Source organism: Nanorana parkeri, unplaced genomic scaffold (assembly GCF_000935625.1).
Source record: "Nanorana parkeri isolate BGI_ZX_2015 unplaced genomic scaffold, ASM93562v1 scaffold1629, whole genome shotgun sequence".
Classification (NCBI taxonomy): Eukaryota; Metazoa; Chordata; class Amphibia; order Anura; family Dicroglossidae; genus Nanorana; species Nanorana parkeri.
This window is the reverse complement of record NW_017307897.1, coordinates 43955-61322: the sequence shown is the minus strand read 5'-3', so window position 1 is coordinate 61322 and position 17368 is coordinate 43955. Positions and strand designations below refer to the sequence as shown.

Here is a 17368-nt window from a genome sequence, read left to right as displayed (position 1 = left end):
GGCTTAAATTAAAGGGACAAGCAAACCCCCCCCCCCCCATGCTGGTGTAAGGACTTACCTTGAATTATGCCTCTTGATCCGATCATCATCTTTCGTCCACTTGTATTCAGTGGTCCAACACTGGTGCCAGTCTCTGATCCAGCGCTGACTATTGTGTCTGTGTCCCACGGTGTCTGTGCGGGTGCACCCTGCCGGCCTGCCTGCATTCTCTTACCCTGTGTCTCTCCGCTTCTCCATGCAGCCGAAGATCTCTACTGCGCATGCGCCCACCCCATGATCGTTTGCGGCTGCCTGAGAATTTTCAGAACTTCGCACGGGAGCACGCGGTGGAGACACAGGTAAGTTTTAAACTTTTTGGTGGCTTTTTTTTATATTTTTGCATACATCTACTGCTGGCAGTATATACATGCAAAAAAAACAGGGTTTAATTATGCTTTAATGACATTCCTGCCAAGTAAGCATTATCTGATGGTTTTAGCTTTGATCGTACCTGTCACTCGATTCCTCTAACCCCTATTTTGGATAGTTTACATCCTGTATTAGTTGCTCTGTTCTGTTATTTTCATATACCTATATGACCTATGACTTTTTGGAATGCTTCTTTTTTTTTTTTGCTTGATTAATACACTTTTTGTGAAGAAAAAGTACAACATGCAGTACATTCTTTAGTTTCACCAAAGTAATATGCAGCACAACTGCATCGCACTGCGGTGAGCCCATAGAACTGAATAAAAGTGACATTGTAACAAAGTTCTTAAAAAATAAAAAAAGCAAAACACGGCTCGATCAAACGCATTGGTACTGTTCAAAGACAGATGAACCAGCAGCTGCGCGGTTGAGTGTGGCTGCTGGAGTGAACATTCCCTAAAGCAGAACTCCGGGCAAAAGCAATATTGGGGCATTAACTAGGTACCAGTAACATACTTCTAATGATGTGCGTCCCACTCCCGACAGTGATGTAAACGATGAACTTGTGTCACCAAAACTGACAACTGGTGCTGGAGCACAGCGAGTTGCTCGCTCTACACCCTTTGGCAAATCACAGAAAGCCTTATATACTTTAAATAGATTACAAGATGTTTTATGAATGGAGAAGTTTGTTAGAGGTACGTTTATTGGTACTTCGCTAATGTCCCAATATTGTTTTTGTCCTTTCCACAAGTACCAAATCCAGTTGTGATGCACAAGCCTTGTAAAGTAAACAAACAAACAAAAAAAAACAACTTACTTTACTCTTCCTTGGCTGAACCAAACCCTCCTTCATTTGTTCTTCACACGCTCCCCCTCCCAGACACTGCAGCTCACAGTGGGAAGGTTTCTACAACATTGGCAGTGCTGTCAATCCAGAAAGCAGTGGGAAGAACTAGGTGTGGACAGGTGCAGATTGACAATCTACAGGCCTGTGAATCAGCAGTGATAGCCATGACACCCCCAACATTTTTCCTGCCACTTTAGTACAAGTACAAACAGCTCCAAATGAGAGTGACAGCTATGCTCTGAATTCAGGAGCAGTGCAGCGTTGTTGCCACAACATCACATGAAGCTGCATGAGGTGGATTTTACTGGCAGATTCACAGGTATTTGTGGGACTTTGCAGGGGGGCTAAGAAAAAAAACTGTTACTTCAGGCATACCTAATCTTTTTTTTTTTTTTTTTTTTGGGAGGCTATAGTTCTACTTTAAGGTGACCACTCACATAGCTATATGTGACCAATTCTAGTACAAGTGATTACAAACTAGAGATTCACCATCGATTATAATATTGAATGCTGCAACACGCGCAGTATTGTTCAGCACTTTGCAATCGACTGAAAATATTGATGGAAAATTATTATAAATGTAAACCATCTATCAACAAGGATCACTTTATTGATCGAAATTACAGTCGGTTCTCAGGCACATGCATATATTTATTCAATCTATCAGAAGAGATTGCCAAGTTGATCGGCCGTGGCAGAATGTTGGCAGTGTCATAGTCCATTGAGGAGTACACTAAATCGATCAACTAGTTTTTGGTTTGCAATTTTTGGTCTATTCGGTTTACTGCCATTAAAGCGACGCTAAACTCAGGAGTTAAACCTTAAAAATGTATTCAAGTACCCCAACTATAAACAAAAATGTATCTTATTTGTGTATCCCTCAGCTGTAGATCCTCAAATCAACTCTGAATTGGTACTGACATGGTCCTTCCTTCTGGAGGGTGGCTACTTTTGTTCCTTATGGTCCCTGTGTGTTGTAAAGTAGCCACCGCTCCAAGCTCACTCTAATGATGGACTACAATCTCAATACGCATTAGTAAACTAAATTTGAGGTTGTAGTCCATCATGGGAGTCAGCTTGGAGTGGTGGCTACTTTATAACACACGCAGGGACCATGGGGAACAAAAGTAGCCACCTCCAGAAGGAAGGACAGTGCCACCATGCATTCATAGATTGATGTGATGATCTAGAGTTGAGTGATGCACAAATAAGATACATTTTTGTTAATAGGGAACTGTAATGTATTTTTAAGATTTAACTCCTGAGTTTAGTGTCACTTTAAATGATCAATTGTATGATTATATCTATAGGACCTGTAATAGAGCTTGGAATGGCTAGGAGTTAACTGCTACTGTACAGCGGATTACAATATTCTGATATTGAGACAGCAGGATGTAAAAATACACTGGATGCTTTATTTGAAATGAATGCACACATGAATTAAATGGAGTTTTTAAATATCAGAGTTCAGTTATAATTGCATCACTAATAATAGCCCCAAAAATCTGCAGCCACTCTAAACATTTTAAAAGCAATGCCTAACATTTCTGAAGCATGAAATCATCCTTCTATTAACCAGCAAAAAGAAATGTCACTGTATCTGAGAACAGCCCGACATTCAGTCATATTCCTTACAGGAAACGTTATATGTATAATTATTGTAGAACAAACAAAGCCTGCTATCAGCAATCAGAAATAACACAAAGTGACTCACTGTATAAAAAAAGAACAATTCTAAACACAATGTAGAACGTTTTCCGAGACCACCTAGTAGACAAGGTGATGGCCTAATGCCCACCAGTTCCTATCTTTAGAAGAAAAAAAAAAAACTTGCATTTACTAAGCACAGTTAAAAGTATATGTAAACAAATCACTAAAATCATATATAAGCTTTAAATGTATTCATTTCAAAAGTAATTTCCAATAGCTGTAAATCTGCAGCTTTCATTAAAATTATACCTGGTGAAATTTGTTCAGGCACCTCTGAGGTAGGGTGACAACGCTCTGTCCCTGTCTCCCAACTGTGCTCTTGTGTTGTCACCTGGGCTTCCAGTGTAGACTACCAGAGGGTGTTTCAGCATGCATTATGCCAGAGTTGGACAAATTATTATTGAATTTAGGAGCCAGTCCAAACCAGGGACCAGCAGGATCTTTTTTAGGAGCCAGCTCCATTAACATAAATTAGAGAAAACTTCAAAAGTTAGACACCATATGTAAATTGTAAAGGAGCATTGGCTGCCTGGTTCCTGGCATTATGCAAGCATGGTATGCTGTTTTCCGCTCAGGAAACCAACCCTAAATAATGCCATGGAGCCATTGCTGGAATGCATACATGTAAACAGGAAATGGCTGCAAAGAGGGTGCAGGGGGGATAAGCAGCACAGAGATACAAAGGAGAACTTGAAAGGCTGAAAAACAAATGTAATCTATAGCTGAACTCCAGGCAGATATTAAGATGCTAATTAATGCAGCTAAGTAAACATTATTTAAATCAGGCAGGCAGCGTAAATACCTGAATATGATTTGGCATTAGCCTCTTACAGTCTACTTTACATTATGTACAGCAGAGCTCAGAGAGGAAGATGGAGAAGCAGCACAAGTAGCTAATCAGGTGTAATTCAGAGCAAAGACCAGAGCGACAGAGAGATGAGGTCACAAATGCACTGCTTCTCTTTTCATTGTCCAAACAGGGTGAGAAGAAGATACACCAAACAAAGTGAGACTGCAGCATAGAAAGGTCAGATCCCCTCCCCTGCTAGACAGTATTGTGCTGTGGGTAGAGCTGTGTAAAACTCAAGACTGAATGGACAGAAATACAAAAATCTTTGGTAGGCAAAACAACTCTAATAATACAGAGGTGGAAACATTTGACACTTAACATGGACTAGAAAAATCAAAACAAAAGAGGTGTCTGAGGAAATAAGAAGAAAATTGTAGACCAGCATGTCAAAAAGGTAAAAGCTGTAAGACCTTCTTGGCCCGCTCATTGAAAAAACAAACAGCCTCCCGAACTGTCTCTCATATCTCCGGTAGAGATGGAAAGAAAAATCTAGATACGCCCAATATAGCATCTTAATTCCGAGACTTCTACATGCACCTCTATAAGCTAGCCCCTCCCGACCCTTCGCCGGCACATCAAAATGCTCGCCTGGTTGACATTAAGAAATTCCTAGCCCAGCATAGCCCGCCGCCCCTGCCTGAAGAGGTGGTAACAGAGTTGGAGGCCCCGATAACATTACAAGAAGTATTAACCGCTATATCCCAACTCAAACCGGGAAAAAAGCCCAGGACCGGACGGGTTTACATCCCTATATTATAAGACCTTTTCAGACACCTTGGCCCCACACTTCCTGACAGCATTTGACCACTTTCCAGGAGGCTCCCACGTCTCCTCTCACCTACTAGAAGCTCACATCACGGTTATACCAAAAGAGGGTAAAGATCCATCCTCATGTGCAAACTATCGCCCCATTTCTTTGCTCAACGTAGATGTCAAATTACATGTGAAAATTATTGCCAACCGTCTCTTGCCCCTCCTCCCTGACCTGATCGATGACGATCAGGCGGGGTTCATCCCTGGCAGAGAGGCCAGAGACAACACCACTAAAGCAATTGGCCTTCACCATTGGCTGAGGAGTCAGGGACATGCCGGCTTTCTTTTGTACACAGACGCGGAGAAGGCATTCCACAGAGTGGCTTGGGACTACCTATTTGCTGCTTTGACGCACCTGGACCTTGGCTCACGCATGTTAGACCGTATAACTTTACTATATCACGACCCGATAGTTAGGGTCCGAGTGAACGGCTCTCTGTCGAATGCCTTCCCCATCTGCAACGGTACCAGACAGGGGTGTCCGCTGTCTCCTTTGCTTTTTGTGATAGCACTGGAGCCCTTTCTCTGCAGAATTAGATCAGATCCCAATACCCATGGTTTTCCCATGCCTGACAAAGAATTCAAAGTAGCTGCATTTGCAGAAGATCTGCTATTTTTCCTAACCCAACCAAGAACTTCCCTCCCTAATCTTCTCCGAGCCTTCCAAGAATTTGCGTCGCTGTCTTCGTTTAAGATCAAACTCTCCAAATCCTCGGCCCTCAACATCTCCCTGCCAGACGAGATGGTCCGATTTTGTCTCTCCCATTTCCCTTTTAGCTGGGCAGATGGAGCCATCACATACCTTGGCATTAAGATCCCGACTAATTTGCAAACTTTATACTCCCTCAACTATGTCTCCCACCTTTCCCAATTGAGGTTAGATTTGGGGGGAATGGAATAAACCACTTTATTCCTGGTTTGGCAGAGCGGCCATCTTAAAAATGACAGCCCTCCTACGGCTCTTATACCTCTTTCAGACAGTACCCATACAAATTCCCAAGGCCTTTTTCGCCTCAGTGAACACAATGTTTCGCTCATTTCTGTGGAACAATGGATCCCCATGGATTAGCGCCCAAACTCTCACTCGCCCCAAAAGTTCTGGAGGCATTGGCCTCCCCCATGTCCAAAGATATTATTGGGCGTGTCATATGGCTCGCATCATTGACTGGTTGGTTCATGCCCCAAGCAAAGATTGTGTCCGGATAGAACAACTATTGTCTGATGTCCCCATCGGATCCTGACCCTGGCTACAAAGAGGAAAACTTCCCAAGAGATAAAAGCTGAACGCCAAACTCAAGGTACATCAGAGTCTCATTGCACCATCCATCACTATTTAGGCAACATTGGGCTCAAAGGAAGAAGACACAGGAGGACTCCACTGTTAAAACAAAAACATAAAAAGCCGGACTGGAGTTTGCTAAAATGCATATCAACAAACCACAATGGTTCTGGGAGAATGTTTTTTGTACAGTTGAGAGAAAACTGGACTCTCTTTTTACAGATGAAACGATGAAGCTTTCAAAGAAAAGAACACCATACCTACTGTGAAACACGGAGGAGGCTTGATTTGGTTTTGGGGCTGCTTTTGTGTGCCTGGCATGGGGTGCTTTGAATCTGTGCAGGGTACAATGAAATCTCAAGATTATGAAGGAATACTGGAGTGAAATGTACTACCCAGTGTCAGAAAGCTCTGTCTCATTTACAGGTAGGATGACCCAAAACACAGAGCGAAAAGCACCTAGAACGGCTAAGAACAAACTATTCTGAAGTAGCCTTATAGGAGCCCTGATATGAACATCTATAGAAAGTTGAGGTGCACCAAAATTACATTTTCTAACCAAAACCAAAAATATTGTCAGGCCAAAATCAAAAATATTTTTCTTTTCACAAAAAATTATTTTTTAATATTTTACTTATATTGTTGATTTAAATATTTGTATTTGTTAACGTTGGAAATATCAGTGGTCTAAACAGATACCTTTTAAAGTAGAAAAAGAGATTGAGAACACAGAGTCCTCAATCTCTATTTCTGCAACCCCTGTTATGAATGAAAAAGAATCCTCTATACTGAGTGTTCCTGTTCATTCATAATCTGTGGAGATAGTATGAAGTACTGTGTCCACGATCATGAATGAACAGGAAGTGATGTAGAGCATTTGCTGTTTATTCATAATTGGGGACACAGTAAACATATTATATCCTTAATTATTTACAAACACTCAGCGATCACTGATCGCCAAGTGTTTGTATACGGCTCTCCATTCTGACTCTTTCAGCTGTCACAGGAGGCTGAGCCAGCTTTGCGGGGAGGAGAGCTCAGTCTCATTTGACAGCTGATTCCTCCACAGCACCGCTGGTTCTGCCTCCTGTGGCAGCTCACATCTGTCTCAGTCCCCACACTGCTCTCCATCCTGATCTGTCCCAGGATGTTGATCGGGGCGGTGCGGGAGGAGAGCTCGGCCTCCTGTGACATCGCTGCTCACAGCACAGCTGCTCCGCCCCCACACCACTCTCCATCTTGATCTGTCACAGGAGGCTGAGGAGAGCTCGGCCTCCTGTAGAAGCGCAGCTCACAGTGCTCTCTCCCTGCCACGCTCAGCCTCCTGAAGGCTTCTCTCCACCCCGCTGGACGCTGCTCTGTGTCAGAGGGTACATACAGCAGCACACATCGGGGAGGAGAAAAACTAGAGATGTACCGCAATTTCAGCTAGAAGATGGTACTTTCGGCATTTTGCCCATAGTACCATTTTCGGCCGAAATTTTGGTGCATCCCTAATGGAAAGAGCTGAAACATGTCTGGAGATGACAACCTTCAAAGCTGAGACAGCTAAAGCAGTTTGTCCAAGAAGAGTGAGCCAAACTACCCATTGGCAGGAGCAGAAAACTTGTCGAGAGCTATAAAAATTACTTGTTTGCAGTGATTGTCTTTAAAGGCTCTGCAGATAAATATTAGGCTAAGGGACCCATCAGTTTTGTCCACGCATTTCCATTTCTTTTTATTATTTAAAATATTCTGTTGAACTTAAAATCAAAAGCAAAGTCTGTATATTGTTTTAATCAAATATAGAATAAACAACAATGGATGCCAAATACTTTGGTCAGTTTCAAGTTATTTCAGAGATGTGTATTTCACCTCTGTACCTAAAAGTTAGCCTGCAGTATAACTTTACTTCACACCAGCGGGCATGCATTCTGCTCTTCAAGAATATCACCAGCACACCAAGGGTAAAGTGAAATCAGTCCATTTAATGACTAGACATTGTCATTCAAGTTCAAGTGCTTGCATTCTGAGCCTGACGAAGGGGACCCTGCGCGGCCCCGAAAGCACTTGAATGACAATGTCTTGTCATTAAATGGACTGATTTCACTTTACCCTTGGTGTGCTGGTGATATTCTTGAACCTTATGTATGTTTTACGGTGCCATCCGTAGTCATTGCAAGCACCCACCAGGAATCTACAGGTTATACTGAGGGCTTGTTCACACCGAATGCGGTGCGTTCCAGAGTAGTAGCTGTTGGAACGCACCGCGATCCCTTACAAAACTTCCCCCTGCGTTCTAGGGAGGGAGGGGGCGCGGCGGTGCATTGAATTCGATGGCACTACTCCCACGCCCCCCCCTCCCCCCGCAGTGCGATCGGACGTGTGGCAAAACTTTGCCTGCGTTCCGTTCCACTGCAAAAAATACAGCATTTTTTGCGTTTGCAGAGGAACGAAACGCAGGTAAACTTTTGTCACGCGTCCGATCAAACTGCGGGCGGGGGACGTGGAAGCGGTGCCATTGACTTCAATGCACTGCCACGCCCCGTTCCAGAACGCAGGGGGAAGTTTTGTGAGGGATCGTGGTGAGTTCCAGTAGCTACCGCTCAGGAACGCACCGCATTTGGTATGAACAAGCCCTGAACCGGTAAGGAGTGCAGCAAGACGCAATTGTATTCTGCTCTGTATAAGGTGCACCTGCTGCGGGCGGTACGATGCACTGTTACAACGCATTGCACTGCTTACTTTTTTTACGTTATTTACCTGCCACAAAATGCCATTTCATTGCACTCTATTCACCATAGTATACTGCAATGTAGTGTAGTGCTTCACAACGCCCTGCGTACAAATGCAGCTGCCCAATGTTTTCAAGGACAAAATGCAAATCGCCTTATCTATACATTAGGCAAGGCTGGTGTGAATGAGCCCCAACATGTGTACTGTCTGAATAGAAGAGCCGGCAGGGGAGATTGCTCCATCCATGCTGCTGAGCCCGAGTAAGGGATTCCAGTGATTTTTTTCTCATTAAGCCCGAGGGCCTGAATAAGAGAAATCACTTGATTCCCATACCTACGCTCAACAGCATGGATGGAGCAATCTTCCCTGCCGGCTATTGCCTCCAGAGCTGTCTGAATACATTTGATTGGATGCAGTCACTGTTCAACTGATCATTTTCCACCCAGCTCCTTTGATTTTTGTTTCTGGAGCCGGCTGGTGGTGCCCACAGGGCCACTTAAGCCTCAAATTCAAGCCCTGTATGGCAGCCTAAAAGCTGAACTCCAAACACAAAAACTCTCATTGAAATACATTCCTCAATAGTCACAAAGAATATATATTGTGTACACTAAATGCCTTTGCAAACCCAGATCTTACTCTGTAAAAGTAGGTATAGCATAATCACTGCGCTGAACATGGCCTGTGCAGACAACCGAGCTGTGAGAGGGACCCAGCAGGCCCCACCCATTACAGGCTGAAATCTGCAGGAGGGGCGGATACAAGACCAGTCATCTCGCACAAGGAGAGAGAGGAGCAGCAGCTGGTCTTTATTAAAAGGAAGATCCTGAACAGAGGCAATGTTTTACACTGAAGTACTGCACAAAATACACCAAGACAAGCTGCACCCAGGGACCTAGCAGGCCCCACCCATTTCAGGCTGAATTCTACAGGAGGGGATGGATACAAGACCAGTCATCCTGCACAAGGGGAGAGAGGAGCAGAAACTGGTCTTTATTAAAAGGAAGATCCTGAACAGAGGTAATGTTTTACACTGGAGCACTGCACAAAATAAACAAAGCTCACCAAGACAAGCTGCACTGGATGCAACTGCAGGTCACCGCTAGAGAGGAGCCTGAGATTTGTGGAGCCCAGATCGTCCCAGCCCACTCAAAACTGTGACTGCCAATCAGTGGGAGAAGGAGCGGCGGGGGCTTTTCTCACCCCTCTGTGACATTTAGCTGCAAGGCAGGGAATGCACCCCTCCGCAACTGTATTGGAGGGGCAGTCACAGCTGAGCCCAAGCGCCGCTGTGCAGAGACCTGAATGTACACTCCAAATAAAGTTTAAAAAAAAGGAAACGGTATGATGCTCTGAACATAACACAGACCCTGACACCACCCCTGCCAGACCTCACTCAGCATACTGGTCTACAGGATCAAGTCAGCGTTTCCGTGAACAAGCCCTGAGACAATATTTGCATATCCTGGAGTTCAGCTTATCAGGAGGATTCCGGGCAGAGAGAACACTAACGCCTGCAGTGGGGCTACCCTTGCACTGCAAGGGTTGAGTGCTCATTTGGGTCTAGGGCAGGGGTGGACAACTCCAGCTGTGCTTTAACTACAAATCCCATTATGCCTCTTGCTGTCATTCTTGCAATGCCTCATGGGACTTGTAGTTACACAACTGGCGGAAGGCTAAAGTTGCCCACCTGTGGTCTAGGGTGTAAAAATATATATATATATACACATATACACTCACCCCAAATGCAGACCCTCCTGGGTGCTAGACCGGTCCGTGCAGCCTCTCTTCTCCTCCGGAATGTCCCTCAGTGTCCTCATGCCCTATACACTGGACTGGATGTGATGACTCACAGGACCTTGGATCCCTGGAGAGGAGAGAGGCTGCCAGGACTGGTCTAGCCTTTTTATTTTATTTTAGACCCTAGACCAGGGGTAGCCAAACTCCGGCCCTCCAGCTGTGGTGGAACTACAAATCCCATGGAGGCGTTGCCAGATTCTCAAGCCACAGACATGACTCCCGGAGAGAGATGCATCATGGCATTTGTAGTTCCACCACAGCTGGAGGGCCGGAATTTGGCTACCCCTGCCCTAGACCAAAACAAACACTTAACCCTTGCAATGCGGGGCTAGCCTCACTGCAAGGGTTAAGAATAATTCTGTCCGGAGTTCTTCTTTAAACGTCATCCCAGTAGGGCTTACATCTACGTTAAATAAACAAGGGCTGCAGCTAAGGATTATTTGCATAATCGATTAGTTGCCCGATTATTTTTTCCATTAATCGATTAGTTGCATTACAAAAAAAATTATCTCCCCCCCCCCCAACTAATCGATAATGAGAATAGTTGACAATGATTCTCATTATCGATTAGTTGTTGCAGCCCTGAAATAAACCCCCCCTTCAGACAAGGAACCACAATGGACGTCTATGTGAACACGCCAACTGTCAACAGCCTCTTCGTTCCAAGCCTTCCAAAGTGCAGTAACCCACGGCAACCAGAGATCACCAACCACGGCTTAATGCCCTTTCCCCATTCCTCCCCATTGTAATAAAACAAAGCCGCCATGCTATAAATCCGCTCCTCGCCCAATTACAATGTATAAAAAATAGGAAAAGTTTAGGATTTGTCTGTAGATGACCGCCAGAGACTTAGCACAGCGCCGGTGGTGCTCCTGAGCCGACCCGAGGAGGATAAACAGGCAATTAATTGTGTTGTATGCCTCCCAGGAGTCTCATCTATTAAAGTGCACCAATTCAGACGCTTGTATTAATGCTGTGCCATAGATCAGCACATAACAAGGGAACTCCATACCAATGCATGCTCAGAGAGGCAGAACTTCTCTGTATATGTGTGCCCACAAATTTGCCCCTTTTCTCATTTTAGGGGGGGGCACATGAATGAAATAGAAGTGCTGCCAGCTGCACAGCATTGCTAATGGCTGACTCCATGCACAGTGCTGCCCAATACCAGGCTTAGGTGCCCTAACACACAGCCCCTGCCTGTCCTAAATGAACCTGGGTGCACTGCAATAACATCCTCACATGATGCCATTCAACTCCAGCTGCCTTCACTCTTCAGGACACAGACACCAGCACGTCTGCAGCCCGTCAGCAGCACAGTATGGAGTGCGAGTACATTGCATTACCTGGGCTGGAGCTGGCATGGTCAGGGACGAACACCGCCACTGCTGTTGCTGCCGCTGCTGTCTCCTCACACGTTAGGTATAGGAGCTGTGGGGAAGCTCTCGGCAGGAGACGGCTGTGAAGTCTCGCGAGATGGCGCCGCTCAGCCGGCTTCTCGCGCGATTTGCCGCCAGTGTTACATTCCCGGCATAGTTAGAATGTGACAGCCTGGGGCGCTCTCTGCCAGCTTTTCCAGCGCTCGCAACTTGGCCAGCTGCTGCTGCTGCACTTTGTAATCTGTGGAAGTGCTTACAGTGTTCTGTCAGCTGCTTGGCTCAGACCGATCGTTAGAACGCTGGCAACGGCCAAAGGGCAGTGTCATTACCGAAAACGCAGCGTCAGCTCTGCTTTACCAGCAAGAAAGTGTTCAGCGTTCTGTAACCGTTTCCAGGGGTGCTGGCTTGGCACCATGGTAGCCACTGTCACCAGGGCTGGTGTTGCATATTAACCACTTGCTGACCGGGGTGTTAAACCCCCTTCCTGTCCAGGCCATTTTTCAGTATTCAGCGCTGCGGTACTTTTTTTCATTTATTCCGTAGTGCAACGCTGTACAGAAATGAATTTTATACCATTTTTGGGGGACAGATAGAGCTTTCTTTTGGTGGCATTTAATCACCACTGGGGTTTTTATTTTTTACTATATAACAAAAAAAGTTTGGTAAATTTTCAAAACAAAACTGTTTTCCCTACATTATGTTAGGAAACATTTATTATTACTAGGGATGCACCGATCTATCGGTCGCCAAAACATATCAAGCCGAAAATGGCACTTTTGGCAAAATGCTGAAAGTGCCATTTTCTTACCGATATAGCGGTGCATCCGTGCTCTCTCTCCTCCCTGCTGGGCGCTGCTCTGTGTCTCAGCGGGGAGGAAAGAAACTGTCACAGGTGGTCGAGCGCTGTTAGCGGCTAGCGTCTCTCCTCCCCGCACCGCTCAGCCTCCTGTCACAGATCGGGAGAGTGGTGTGGGCGGAGACAGCCATCACTGTCATAGAAGGCTGAGCTCCGCTCGCTCAGCCTCCTGTGACGGCTGTCAGGATGGAGAAAGATACAAACACTCAGAGATCAGTGATCGCTGAGTGTTTGTACATAATTGAGGACAGAATATGTTTACTATATCCTCAATTATGAATGAATTGGAAGTGATCTACATCCTCTCCTGTTCATTCATGATTGTGGTTATAGTAAACACACTCTGTCCTCATGTTATCAATGAACAGGAAACTCAGTATAGAGGATTCTTGTTCATTGATAACGGGATACAGAAAAAGAGATTGAGGACTCTGTGTCTTCAATCTCTTTTTCTATTCTAAAGGTGCCCATACACCTTACAATTTATCTGCAGATTTTCTGTGGTCAGATGGAAAACGTGCAACAGATTTGCCCAGGTGGAGATTACTCCATCCACACAGTTAAGTGTAGATGGAGGAATCTGTTGCTACTTTTCCATCTGACCACAGAAAATCTGCAGATAAATTGTAAGGTGTATGGCCAGCTTAAAAAGGAAATATCAGGGATCTGTTTAGATCCCTAATATTTCCCTGAAGCCCCTAAAAGTAAAGTAAAAAATATTTAATAAATAAAAATTATCATCAATAAACATAAAATATTTGAAAAAGTTCAAATAAAAAACATTTTCGGTTTTGGCCTGACATTTTTTTTTATTTCGGTTTTGAAATTTTCATTTCAATGCACCTCTAATTATTACCCAGTTTTTTGGTAAAATATAAAAGACGGGGTCACGTCGGGTAAATAGACACCAAACATGTCAAGCTTTAAAATTGCGCGCACCCGCGAAATCTCAAAAAATACCATGCCTAAAATTGGCCATAGGCGACGCTTTAAAAGCTTTTACTGCTTATCAGTTTGGTGTTATCAGTGATTGATGGCTCTAGAAATATTGCTCGTACTCTGATGTTTGCAGCGATATGTAACATGTGTGGCCTAATCCTTTTCGCATGTAGGCACATCCGACACATTTTTACGTTTATAAGTGCATACACGCGGGGGACTTTTTTTTGAGGGGGGTGTTATTTTTTTAATTTGAGACTTTAATTTATTTATTTTTTTACACTTTACTTTATTGCTATCATATAGGGGGGCTAACAAGCCAATATTCAATGACAGGTCCTCTTTATGGAGGCATCAGGGGTCTCTAAGACCCCTAATGTCACCTTGGGACCAACAAAAAAGCTGATGAAGCACAGATCTGCCAGGGATGCTACATGGAAGCCAAAATACCGCCTTCCAGCTGTGGTGAAACTGCAATTCCCATCATGCATCTGCTTCTGGAAGTCATGCCTGTGGCTGTCAGTCTTGCACTGCCTCACGGGATTTGTAGTTTCAGTGCAGCTGGAGGGCCGAAGTTTGGCTACCCCTGCTCTATAGTATTCCCCTTCGCACCTCTCCCCGGCTTCTACATGAAAACGTATATAGGGAGGGATGAGGTGGGATGGAGTAGCTGGGCCAACAAAGACAATAGTTAGACTCTATAGCAAAGGGAAGGTTACACTTTATAGTGAGGGAAGTTTGCCTGCCCTTGCTACAGAGTGTCATTTTAGTCTGCTAACATCACATCCAAGATGGCAGCGCTCAGCAGAAGTCTCTGGGATTTTGGATGTCTACACAAGGGCTTTTACAGGTAAATAATGCACATAAAATCCTTTAAATGCACATATAATCTTATGGGAAGATTGCTGTTGAAAGTTATGGTCGGGTGTAGGAATGCACCGATACCGATACAAGTATCAGTATTGGTGCCGATACCAAGTATTTGGGTTCACCCAAATGCCCCGATACCGGAACTTCCCAACATGGAGACGGCTTTCCAGGCAATCAGGAAACCGGGTGGCGAGTAATGACCCACCTCCCGACTTCCTGATTGGCCGGGAAGCCGGCTCCATGCTGATTGGCTGGGAAGGCGGTTTCCGGCCAATCCGCTCCGAGCCGGCCGAACAGCCAGCTTCTTGCTGATTGGCTGGGAAGCTGAATAGCCGACTCCATGCTGATTGGCTGGAAAGCCCAACAGCTTGCTCCTTGCTGATTGGCTTCCCAGCCAATCACAATCGAGCATACCAAACAGCATGGAGCCAGCAATCTGGAAGCCGGGCAGCATGTCATTATTCGCCGCCCAGCTTCCAGATTGCCCAGGAAGCCGGCTCCATGGCAGCGGAAACACCTGTATCGGTACTTAGTGCTGAAAGCAAAATATCGGTACTCGCATTCAATACCGAAAAAACGGTATTGTGTATCACTAGTCTGGTAAAAGGGTCTCTTTAAAGGCTACTGTTGCTAAGAATAAAAAAGCAGCTGGCAAAAATACATTAAAGCCCAACAGAACCCTTGCTATGTATTACTGGAATGCAGTCAGGCTGTATGGTAATACATATGAGGTTGTTTTACTAGTTTGTAACAGCGAAGTGTTCTCACTCCCAGAGAATGTGCCGAGGGGTCAGATCACTGGAGACCCGCGTCGCTCCTTTGTGTGAGAGAGCCGCTGTCTGACTCTCCTATGTCCTGCCAGCACTGGGTATTTTATCCCTTGCTGCAGCACTTGGCAGTTTAAAAAAGTAAGAATTATGCTATTTATTACTGTATATGCAGCCTGATTACATTACAAAAACAGTGAGAGTTCAGTTGGGTTGCAAGGGCCAAGCAAAAGGCTTTCATTTGCGTCAGAGCTATTTCTCGCCCCATAAAAGTCTATGGGAATGCAAAAACAGCTTGAAGCAGGTCAATTGCAAGTCAGAATGAGGACAGAGGCACCTGCAGTGAATTCTAAATGGGCTCAAACTGATGTCAAAAGCAAGCTGCATTTGCACCCGGAAGTCTGCTGACACTGGCCCTATAATAAAACTCAATTTTGTAACAATGCCCTGCCCTGGCTTCTCCCCTCGCCTGCCAACCTGAGCCCCATTTTTTTTACATTGTCTTCATACATACCTTTTATTGCTGCAGTCTTCTAGATAGTCACATAAAGCTCTCAGGTCTTCTTATTCTTCTCCCTACAGAGGTGGGCACGGTACTGCAGTGAATGCCAGAGCCCTTCTCTGCAGTATGAGACCAGTCCATCTAGGGGGTGTGTCCATGACAGGCTAGACCAGGGGTAGGCAACCTTGGCACCCCAGCTGTGGTGAGACTACAAATCCCAGCATGGTTCTGCCTCTGGGAGTCATGTCTGTGGCTGTCAGACTCTTGCAATGCCTCACGGAACTTGTAGTTGCACAACAGCTGGAGTGCTGAGGTTGCCTACCCCTGCTCTAGACCCACAGCTGGGGTAGGCAACCTCAGCCCTCCAGCTGTGGCGATACTACAAATCCCATGAGGCATTGCATGACTCTAGACAACAATGGGAAGGACTTCTAGAAGCAGAGGCATCATGGGATTTGTAGATTTACCACAGCTGGTATGCCACGTTTAACTACCACTGTCATAGATGTTGCATTTGCCCCCTACCATTCTATATTTACTTTGGGCCCTGCGTTATGTTTAGATGGTCCTGCCTGCTTGCTTAGATCCTGTCCCTGTTATCCTGTTTTAAGGTGGCTCCTTTCCCTTGCAGGGTCCTATGGAGTCACCCTGGTCTGTGCTAGTAAGCTGTATGTCTCCACAAACACACAGAGACAGCAAGGTAAGTCTTCCTCCTGCTCCACTTTCCTCCTCCCTTCTCCAGGCTGGCACATAGATGTCTGGTGGAGTCCTTTGTGATCTTGTACTGGACAGGAAGTTCTGGGAAGCGAAGCTAAGAGAGTTGGAGCTGTTGGGAAACATGATGACTGTAAGAGCTTGGGCAAAAATGTAAAGCAATGTTTCGCTGTGCCATGAATAATTGTTTGATCTGGATTCGTCTAATACTACTTTAAGGCCCGGTTCACACCTGGGTGTTTTGTAGCGCGTTCCTGCACTCTGCAAAATGCTCAAACACCGAAATCCCATTATTTCCTATGGGTATGGTTCACACCTGGGTGTATTACAGGCCGTATGAACGCGCTACAAAACGCCCTACGCCCAAAGAAGTACAGGAGCTTCTTTGGGGTGTATTTGCCGCACGTATCCATTGGGATACAGCCAGGTAGCCCTCGGAAACGCGCGTTTGTCAAAACGCGTGACACGAAACACGAGACAAACGCGCATATTCGAAACGCCTAGGTGTGACCCAGCCTAAATGGTTGAAGATCTCTGCATTCCAGCAAGCTCATGGCTGTATTTACACAGCCACAAAACATCTCATCAGTTGAAGACCACATTGTGGGACCACATCAATCCAACAGTGGGTGGGAGGCTTTCCGCTTTGTCATTGTAGGAGTGTATTACAAGGTGAAAACAAACCCTGAACCTGCACAGTGTATCTGGTGTAGCACAGTCTTGCAATGATGAGAAAACAATGAGATCCCAAGGCAAGGACTACAATGTACCGAACAAGCCAACTGGCTGAACTGCTGACAGCCAGACTAAATTCTGTAACTGAGACAGAGACACATTTGCTGATCTTTCATTCATTCCAGACATTCACACCACCTTGTAGCTGTGGCCTCAGCCTTCGAGATACACTTTCACTCTGCGC

General features: G+C 45.3%; 1 protein-coding gene across 1 annotated transcript in view; it reads right to left on the bottom strand.

Annotated features, from left to right (window-relative positions):
* FAM69A (family with sequence similarity 69 member A) overlaps positions 1–11951 on the bottom strand; it is a 115263-nt gene extending 103312 nt beyond the window's left edge. Inside the window, exon 1 of the mRNA XM_018570914.1 lies at positions 11769–11951. The gene's annotated coding sequence lies outside the window, so the exon portion shown is untranslated. The remainder of the gene's footprint in view (positions 1–11768) is intronic.
* Positions 11952–17368: the final 5417 nt, after the last annotated feature.